The sequence below is a fragment of the Mytilus californianus genome, unplaced genomic scaffold (assembly GCF_021869535.1).
Source record: "Mytilus californianus isolate M0D057914Y unplaced genomic scaffold, xbMytCali1.0.p SCAF_2, whole genome shotgun sequence".
Classification (NCBI taxonomy): domain Eukaryota; kingdom Metazoa; phylum Mollusca; class Bivalvia; order Mytilida; family Mytilidae; genus Mytilus; species Mytilus californianus.
In genome coordinates, this window is record NW_026262668.1 from 92,631,373 (window position 1) to 92,641,673 (window position 10,301).

General features: G+C 32.7%; 1 long non-coding RNA gene across 1 annotated transcript; it reads left to right on the plus strand.

The window, feature by feature from the left end:
* Positions 1-4,319, plus strand: LOC127728491 (uncharacterized). The gene is made up of 3 exons (XR_007994138.1): positions 1-305; positions 1,339-1,530; positions 4,055-4,319. It is a non-coding gene; the product is annotated as an uncharacterized LOC127728491 (long non-coding RNA).
* The last annotated feature ends 5,982 nt before the right edge of the window (positions 4,320-10,301 follow it).

Here is a 10,301-nt window from a genome sequence, read left to right on the forward strand (position 1 = left end):
AAAAACATATATTCAAGAGATTTAAAATACGTCAATCTTGCTGGTGGTAATCCTTAAACAAAATACATTTAAATTGTTTTATGGAAGAATTAATACAATACTACGTATATTGTTTTCATCGATCATTGTACGTATGATTCAACTTTTGTCAAATTTGACAATACAATTATAATATTTTTAAAGAAACATTGCGCTATTTCTGAACTTTGTCACAAAATGTTGGAATAAATCTACTAGAGGAAGAATACCACATGATGACGACCAACGAAGTTGATATAAATTCAGTTATGAAGGATATGAACAAGGTGTGTGAGTATTCCTTTACATGAATGATAGTGTTTAAATTAAAGTTATAAGTAACACAACATTCCATTCACTATTTATTACAAATTTAATATGAATGTGAAATTGTAAATTTGACTTACTTCCAAGTTTTGGTCATACACAATTTAGACAAGCTTTGTAAAATATAGCCATATTTTGTATACAATTACGGCGTTTGATGTTATATTTTATGTAGCACAAAATCCAAAAACATCTGAACCTAGAGATCCAGACCTTTTGTGGTTGGTGTAAAAGGTTACAAGTTACAAATAACTATTGAAACAAATGAACAAAACTGTGCTTTGATTTTTTTGTCCTTTAAAAGAGAGGCGAAAGGTACAAAAGGAATTAATATTCAATAAGTCGAAAACAAACTTGACAATGCCATAGCAAAAAACGAAAAACGACAAAAAGACAAAGTTTAACAACAGTACATAAAACACAACATAGAAAACTAATGACTGAGCAACACGAACCCCACTAAAAACCAGGGTTGATCTCAAGTGCTCCGGAAGGGTAAACAGATCTTGTTCCCCTTGTGGCATTCGTCGTGATGCTCTTATAAGTACAAACCCGTTTATGTCTTATTCGGTAGGTCACATTCGAGGAAAACAGGACAGGATTGCCGTAAAGACAATTGAAACATATCCGTCGTCATCTGTGAAACTCATAATTAATGACTTTTACATAGCGCTATGTCCATTTCAACTTGCTCACATGTCAGAGAAAACCAGCTCTTTTTAATATTTGATATTCACTTATCACTGAGAATATAGTTTGTTCATATGCCGAAGTTACTAATTATATATAAACATTCGTTGGCCTTCTTTAAAGTCTTTTTACAAAAGCAAACATTAGATAAACGAAAGCGTATTATCATGTGTATTATATATAACATTGGAATATTCTGTCATAAATAAACATGTAAAAACTTTTTTTTTATAAAAGGAATACGCCTTGCACACACATTTGCATGTAACTTTAGACTTAAAATATCAATGCACTATATTTTAGATAAAAAGAGCAGACTTGAACGAGTTAAAATCTCTAGCCTATCCTCCGAGTGGTGTTATTAACGTAATGCAAGCAGTGTGTCTACTTCTAGGGAATGGCAAGTGTTCCTCTTGGACAGATTCACAGAAACAGCTCAGTAACCCAAACTCCTTTCTACAAAGACTTAAAAACGTAGACAAAGACAACATACGGGTAAGATAACAAGTCAAGTTATTAGACTATTGAATTATATTGAAGGAAATGTAGAGTAAAAGTCAACGAGACAGCAACCCAACGGAAAATTTAACCAAAATACATATCTTTAGGTCATCATACGACATTCAACAACAGGCAAGCTGTAAAAGAATTAAAGAGTCCACCAAATATTAACACCAAAAATTAAAAAAAACAAACAAAAAAACAAAACAAAAAGACAAAAACAGGAATGTGGATTTAACTAGTATTTCAAGTACTAAACCGTTTCTAAGATATCTCGATCAATGGAAGAACAAACAATACATTTTCAAATGAAAAGTAAAGATATAACTCGATAAATACTTAATTTAATTATACTAGCATTACATACTATCAAACCAAAGAATGTCAACAAATTCCAAGTATCTGTTGAATGAACCATACGCTTCTTACAACCTAATATTGACCATTGGGATTCTATGTTTCATATTTAATTAAAGTTAAAGTTATACCGCATAAAACTGGAGGCTCTAAATAGACTGTGTCGCTCACTTGGATCTAAGTGCATCTTTAACAATGGCCACTCTTCAGCATTGTAGATTATTACAATAGAATTCACTAGAAATGACTAAAGTCTCTTAGTTATTGATTTTGTATTAGTGATATTTTTTCTGCTTCAAAAACACAAAAATTGGTAAAAACCACCATTCAAGGGCAGTAACTCGTATTAGACTTGAATCCAAATTTCAGCTTTGTTGACCTTTTTGTTGATCCTGTCTTTGTTATTATGTTTACCTTTTGCGGTTTCTTTCTATCTTTTACAGTTTTTACCCAAAATACAAAATAGCGTTTAAAAAAAAAATCGTTATTTAGGGGCAACAACTCCTATAAAGAGTAAACCGACAAATTTGTCAATGTAGACATATTTGTAGATTTTGTCTTGCTGATCAATTTTGCTATAGTTTCTCTGTATCTATAATAGTTTCTAAGATGATAGACAAAATACGGAAACAATTGGTAGAAAAAAAAATCGTCATTTAAGGTCAATAACTCATAAAAGGAGTCATCTGACGATTTCGGCCATTTGACTTATGTGTGGATCTTAGAATAGAGAATGGAAACAAGGAATGTGCAAAAGAGACAAAACCCGACAAAAGAGCAGAAAAGACCAATGCATCTTCAACGCAGCGAAATGGACGCCACGCTTAACTACGAAACATTTTAATGAACTAAAATAAAAAAGCCTAGAGGTGTTCTTGCTGATCATTTATTTTGCTATTTAAAGTTCACTAAACCTATTAAAGTTTTCGAGTTTCGAGATAGAAGGCAAAAACTCAAACAGCTCTTAAACATTGTCATGTAAGGACAATAACTCATTATAAGAAGTCATCTAATGATTTCAGTCATTTGACCAATTCGTAGATGTTGTCTTACTGATCATTTTGGCATTTTAAAGTTTCTCTCAAACTGTTATATTTTTGAAGAAAATATAGACAAAAAACCCTGAACAATTCAAGATAGTTTAAATTGCGTTTTTAAGGGTTCAACTGTGGTGAAGTTATCTATATGCATAGTGTCAAATTGGATTATCGAATTTGAAATTATATTAATAAGTTATACTTGCCTTGATATCGTTGTTCCTATAAGAGGAGTCATACATTCAGGGCAAGTCTCTGCATTGGTAGTTTACTTTAGTGAAAGCTTTTGCAAATATATCAGATGTATTGCTAAATAATATTTAGTTGTAAAATTATTGCGTTCAATAAAATCCTAGACCCTACTACAAACATACGCATATACAAACCGGCGCAAGACGGAAAAAACCCACTGTCACATGTACAGAAAAGGCTGAAAATATCGTTTTATAGATACTCAGAATATATATTTGAAGCTAGATCAAGGTTTGTGTTCTACCGGAATTTATAAAAAAAATCTATGACTTTAACTTTACATTGTATAAACAATATTCAAATCAAAGCAGTATGAACAATTTCCCTTGTATAAGTTTCAAGTTTCAAAATAAGATACCATACGTGCACTTTTTAAGATTTATCAACAATTTCATTATTTCTATAAAGTACACATACCATTCACTGCTAGACTTTGGTGGTGAAGACAAATTTGGTATTTCAGTAAAAGTTTTGTATAATTCTACACAGGACAACAGGACTAAAAGTTAATCTAGGATTTTGTAAAATGTTATTCCTTTTAGATTTAAACAGTCATCAAAAATGTGCCAACATCTTATCAGAATTTCAGTTTAATGCAATATTTAAGCATTTGTTATTCGGTTACATTATAAACCTAGATTCTATGCATTTTAATGAATATTGGAAGCGTTGAGACTTCTCGGGAACTTGGAATTTCCTCTTAAAAGGTATAGTACATAAATATCATATGAATTTACAAATGCTTTTCTAATGTTATTTAAATATAATATGACTGTTTCTTATATGAATAAAATAAGATGTTAGTATACGTCCATTAGAAAGACGTCCTTTAGAAAGAAACCCTTTTTACATTTCGTAATACTTTTTTTCAGCCTGGTGTAATGATTGAAATACGTAAAAATTACACAAGTGATCCAGAATTCACTGTTGAAAGAATGATGAAAATTTCAAAGGCAGCAGGAGCATTATGTAAATGGATTATTGCAATAGATCTATATGATAAACATTTGAAAAATGCAGCACAGACACAGAAAAAGACGACAGAAAAAACAAACAAAAGTGAAAAGTTTTCTCGGTATTCTGTATCAACATTTGAACATATCTGGAAATACTTATAAAATAAATGGTTTTTATTTACACCTTCACTTTTTTTTACTGTATGTGTAAAGGTTTTTTTTACAACGACAAAAATTTCCCCCCAAAATGTTATCTATTTGATAAATTTTGATAACTGTTACGGGTACATATGTCTAATGGTGTACAGACATGAAATGAGGTGTCTAAACGCACTGAACAATCTAAAGAAATAAAAAAGCTGATGCAAACATGAGATATAATTAACAGCTCTTGCCAGTGCAATATCATGCATTTGGCGTATCACAGCTTGACGTGCTTTATTCAATAATAGACTGGTAGGTGCTATAGATGGACATATAGCCATTTAATGTCCAATTGAAACGATAATTGCATGCGTATTTAGGACGGAAACATGTTAATGTGGTACGATAACGAAGCCTGATTTGCACAGACCGACATCAACAGACGGATTATATTGTGCTTGTTTACAAGGAAAAGACCGCAGGAAGATATGTCACCCTACTCGGATAAATTATTCCAACGCAGAATCGACAAGTCTTTGTTCTTTTTTCCTATAGCGTATGATTAACGGAGGCACAGCAATTACCAATTTTTAAAAGTATTTGATTTGACAAGGTTTTTGTTCTAACCCACGACCTCCTACATTCGAGGTAAGCACTCTACTACACGACATGTGTTTATTGTAAGTTTTCTTACTTGAGATGATCTGATATATGTCGATGACTTGCTCTTTCTTGTATCATTCCAACTTTTTGATGTATCATAATGATTCTCTAGAGCACAGACTTGACACAATATTTATGATTTTTTTTTTAGATTTTACAAGTACCAACCATCTAACTACATAATTATTTAATTGTATTTCATGACTTTTTTTATACATTTTTACGATTTGTTATGTAGACTTAAAAAGCCTATTATATAGTGTCTGTAGAAAAGTACTCTTAGACTAACAGTATCAATTTTAGGATTTAAATCACCTAACACATTCTGTTTAAACTATTATAATATATATTTCTTTAAGTAGGTCTCTTAGTTGCTTTGCTGACATTTCACTCTGAAGTAGTCACTCAAATTTTAAATTATGCACGCTGGTTATAATTCCTTACGTATGAAAAAATAAGAAGATGCAATATGAATGCCAATAATACAACTATTCACTAGAGACCAAATGACGATGATGTAAACAACTATAGGATCTCCGTATCACCTTCAACAATGAGCAAAACCAAAAACCGCAAAGAAAGCTATCATTTGTAAAAGGCCCCGACGTGAAAAAAATTGTAAAACAATTGAAAGCAAAAAAACATCGGCTAATCTGTGATAAAAACAATAAACAAAAACATATGACAGACAGCAAACAACGACAACCACTGAACTGAGGGCTCCTGAATTGAACAGGCACATAACGAATGGACCAAGGCAAAATATGTCTGTGAGTGCTTATGCCTCCCGATAACATGAACAGTTGTGTAACAGCACATATTAGAACAAACTGTAAAAAAAAACAGTTGACGAAGACTTGACTCATCAGATCGACACAAAGCACAAAATCAGCTAACAAATACACAAAAGACACACAATGCCGGCCTTACAGTACTCGAAGTTACTGAAAGCTTTTCCTAGTTCCAAGCCAATTTCAACAAGTAAACAACAAGAAATGGTTGAACAGGATGCTGTTATGAAGTCTCCCAAACAAAGTTCCCGTAATAACAGTCATTCCCATGGTCTGCGTACATTGGATAAACTCCAGTAAAAATTGGTTTGGTCCAGTAAAGTGATATGCATTAGTGACCCCTGTGGACTGACCCTATATATCATTCAAATCTTCGTGACATGATGAACAGGAATATATATGAGTTAGGGGTGGGGATCTTGACCATTTACAAGATATTTGAACATATTCAAATGGCAGGGGGTGAGGGTGACCCCTGGGGACTAATCCTGTATTTCATTCGATGGACTGTAGCATGACAAATTAGAATATATATGGTTTAGGGGTGGGGGATCTCGACCACTTACAAGATATTAGAACTTTCTCAAATGGCAGGGGGTGGGGTGACCCCTGGGGACTTACCATTTATTTCATTTGATGTGCTTTATCATGACAAACCAGAATATGTATGGTTTGGGTTTGGGATCTTGACCACTTACAAGATATTAGAACTTTGTCAAATGGCAGGGGATGGGGGTGACCCTTGGGGACTAACCCTTTATTTCATTTGATGTGCTTTATCATGTAGAACATTTTCAATTATAAAGATTGTGTCTATCACTAACGGTTTTCAAGTTATAATCATTTGAAAAGAACAAAAATTAAAATACCATAGCGTTCTATAGTAAAACCGTCCCTTCTTTTGGCTCTCAAAGTACCCTTTTTAGACCCCAATGCACAAACGAAACCATGATTGCACCACTAGACATGTTAGTCTAACATATTATTAAACCTTAAGTAAATCTGACTAGCTGTTTTGGAGAACGGGTGCGGACAAGTTCATTTAAAAAAGCGGCGGAAGAGGAAGAGGGAAGAGGAATAATAATAATAAGAAGAAGAAATGAGCAAAAACAATAAGTCTCCAAACTTTGTGTTGGAGACTTAATAAACCGTAATTTCCCATATTGAAACATTAACCACTACTCATCAAAAAGGTTTGGTGTAAAGACGTCACAGACAATCTGAGAAAAGCATGACCATGTGCAGTTCAAAAATGTAAGTATCGACAGGATGTAGAACCATAAGTGTTTATTACTGTTTAGCAACGCATATTCATTGTGTTCTATTTTACTAAAACAAAAACACCGATTGCAATAGTATTCAAAGATCTTACTTCAATGCTAAACTGCTAAATAAGTTTATTTAAAGGATCGATTAGTTAACATGGATCGTATCTAAATTCACGGGCTTTATAAACAACATCGCCGGAAAAAATAGAATCTGATATCACGTTTATATTTAGGTATCTTCAGGTACAAATCTTTGTAAATATGAAAGAAGTTAGTAAAGGCCTTAAGTTATTTGTTGAATTTTGATACTAAAAAATCTGTTATGATATTGTAACTGTGCAGTTTAGAAATCACTGGAACAATGATAGAGACTGATGGAATGATTAGAACTTTCTATTTGACTAACATAACGGTTCCAGAATGATCATAATAAAAGATGCGTAATTTAAACTTCTTAGATTGTTCTAGAAGTTTCCGTTCTACAGTTTTCTAGGAGTTTCCTTTCTAAAGTGTTCTAGAAGATTCCGTGACAACTATATATATAGATACCGAAATTACAGATCAGACATTAACATTCTTGTATTCTCAGAAGTTCTCTCAGTTGGATTGACATTTTTATTTACGTTAACTACAACATACTAGATTGTGACTTATTGGACATAATATTCTGTTTGGATTCCCGCGAAGAATTCCGGATAAAGAAAAGACAAAAGATCGGACATATATTTTGACAGTTAGGTTGAATTTAAAGGTGATTTCTGGCCGTAACAAATCCTTGACCTAATAATTTACAAGTTATACATAGATTACGTTCATCGAATAAAAAATGTCATAACAGACAAGGGCACACCAAACGAATTGGAAAATATTAACACCGTAAGAAGGAACCAAAGGAATACCATCGTCCAACTGAAAAGGAAAATAAACAATAGGGAACGGTCTCTTTTTGTATAGAGTTTCCCACGTGGCTGGGGTCTTTTGCCTACACCTTTCGGTTGATTTCAAACATTTACTAGACTCATCTATTGCCCCACACCTTTTCGTTGATTTTGATACTTAATATAATTATCTTTAAATATATAAAATAAAAAAAAAAAAACAAGAGAGAGAGAGGAAAAATTATAAATGCCACATTGCTTGTAATATATCGTAGTAAAAAAAGTCGAATAAGTAATGATAAAACACTTTAGAGCCCGATAAATATTTCGGTAAAGTAAAATCTATTTCCGTAAGAATGAGTTATTGATTTATGAAAGTTAAAAAAAGAAAAGAAAATGCACATATAATTACAGGTGTACAGTATAACAATAACAAAAACACATCACGTAAGAATGTTCAAACAACATTAAAAACCTTACCACTATTCCAATGTAGAATCGCATTCTTTATATACAGATGGATGAAAAATAATCTTGACTCTTCGGAGATTGAATATGCGATGGAGGCCTGAAAATGGTTAGTAATTATTCATGTTTACTAAACGGATGCGAAATCTAAGATACTTAGAGTGCATTTCTTTCTAGCACAAACGATGCAAACGGCTAAGCGCGCACATGTTTTGATCATTTGTTTCTAACATACGTTAAACAAACTATGCACTCGCTAGAAATGCGTCTACAGTTTGTCGTTCATCGTTTGTTAGTGCAAACGCTACATTTGTTTCTAACTTCAACCTTGAATTTTAGTAAAATTATAAGAAAACATTGGAACAATCTGCAAAAAGACAAACATGGGTGAAATCTTCATCCTAGTGCCTATCATAGCGGCGCATAAACGTAACAAAAATATAAAAGAACAACTTGTTTAATCAAGGCAATAATCGGGAGACTTTTTAAAAGGGACCAATGCTGAAACAGTATAAGCAAAAAAATCCCGAAACACTGTTAGTAATCATCTTAATTATAGGCAACAAACTTTCATACACATGAAATAGAAAAAAAAACGGTGTAAAGTGTTGAGATTTATTACGTATGTTGGTTGAAAGAACCGCATTTAAAATAATCGCGTAATAAGTCTGTTTACCAACAATGTGCATGCATTATTGAACAGGGTCAGTAAACACTGATTAAACGATGCATTTGTTTCTACTTTTGTAGCGTTTAGCAAACGACAACAAACGCCACACAACGTTTACAAAATTAAGGTTAGAAAGAAATGCACTCTTAACAAGAGGCTATCGTAAAACATTCTTACATACTGGTATATCACAAACTATTTGTTCTCCCCTTTTAATTTCACTTCCCCATTTAAATAATTGTATGTCATTATGTTCTTTCGTTTTAGAGATCTTCTCACAGACTATTTTCTAGCTATCATTTTCTTTGGTGCCCGTGACTTCTTCGTCTTCATAATACTGTTCAATTGAATTTCATGAAAATACAACATCAACACTTTTAGCCATGATCTACGTATGCGTCTAGCCACGGCCCCAAAAGTCATAAAAGGTCACCAGACGTGCGAGCAATCTCGTGCTACTTAAGCGATTAGTTATATAACCGCCAAAATTTCGTAAAATAATTTATATAATATATCCATGACTCTTTAAAACCATAATTAATCCATGATCAATCACCACAAAGTCCCATCAAATATGTTAAAGTTTGATATCTAATAAATCCTAAATATAAAGAATAAATAAATCAAAGATCAGTCTAGTATTTTTTTTTACATTAACTTACATAATTAGTTACAACCCAACGTCTGCAGTGCTGTGCAAATTTGGACCTCGGGGAAAATGTACGATGTGACGACTGTCGATATTATGCTGTCTTTAATTACCATTATACTGCAATTACCGAGCCATAAACTTTATGTGCGATGTCCAAAATCTGAATTCAAGATTATCGTTATCAAAGAAATTGATGAAAATTTTGGCTACTGAGCAATCGCTTTAATTTACACAGGAAAGATTCTAATATATGATAATATCAGTATCTTTGCAATTGGTCATATGGTCCCGTGGACTTATTCTATCCGTTAGTAGAACCCATACAAGGGTAGATTCTCCATTTGGTGGTGTAGGATGTATGAATACTCAGCCTCGTCCGATAGGAATGGAGATATTAAATATACATAACTATTAAAATATTATTTGATGCAATTTGTTTTTATCGCATAATTTTTTGTTCATATTAGGGAAAAGGGGTTGGGCAAGGAATTCTGAAAAAATATTTAGTTGTTAAAACCATGTAAACTATCGACATTATCATCCACATAAAGGGGCCCTTGGTGGCCAAGTGGTCTAAGTAGTCCATCTACAGTATCACTAGCCTGTCATCACTGAGGTTGTGATTGAAT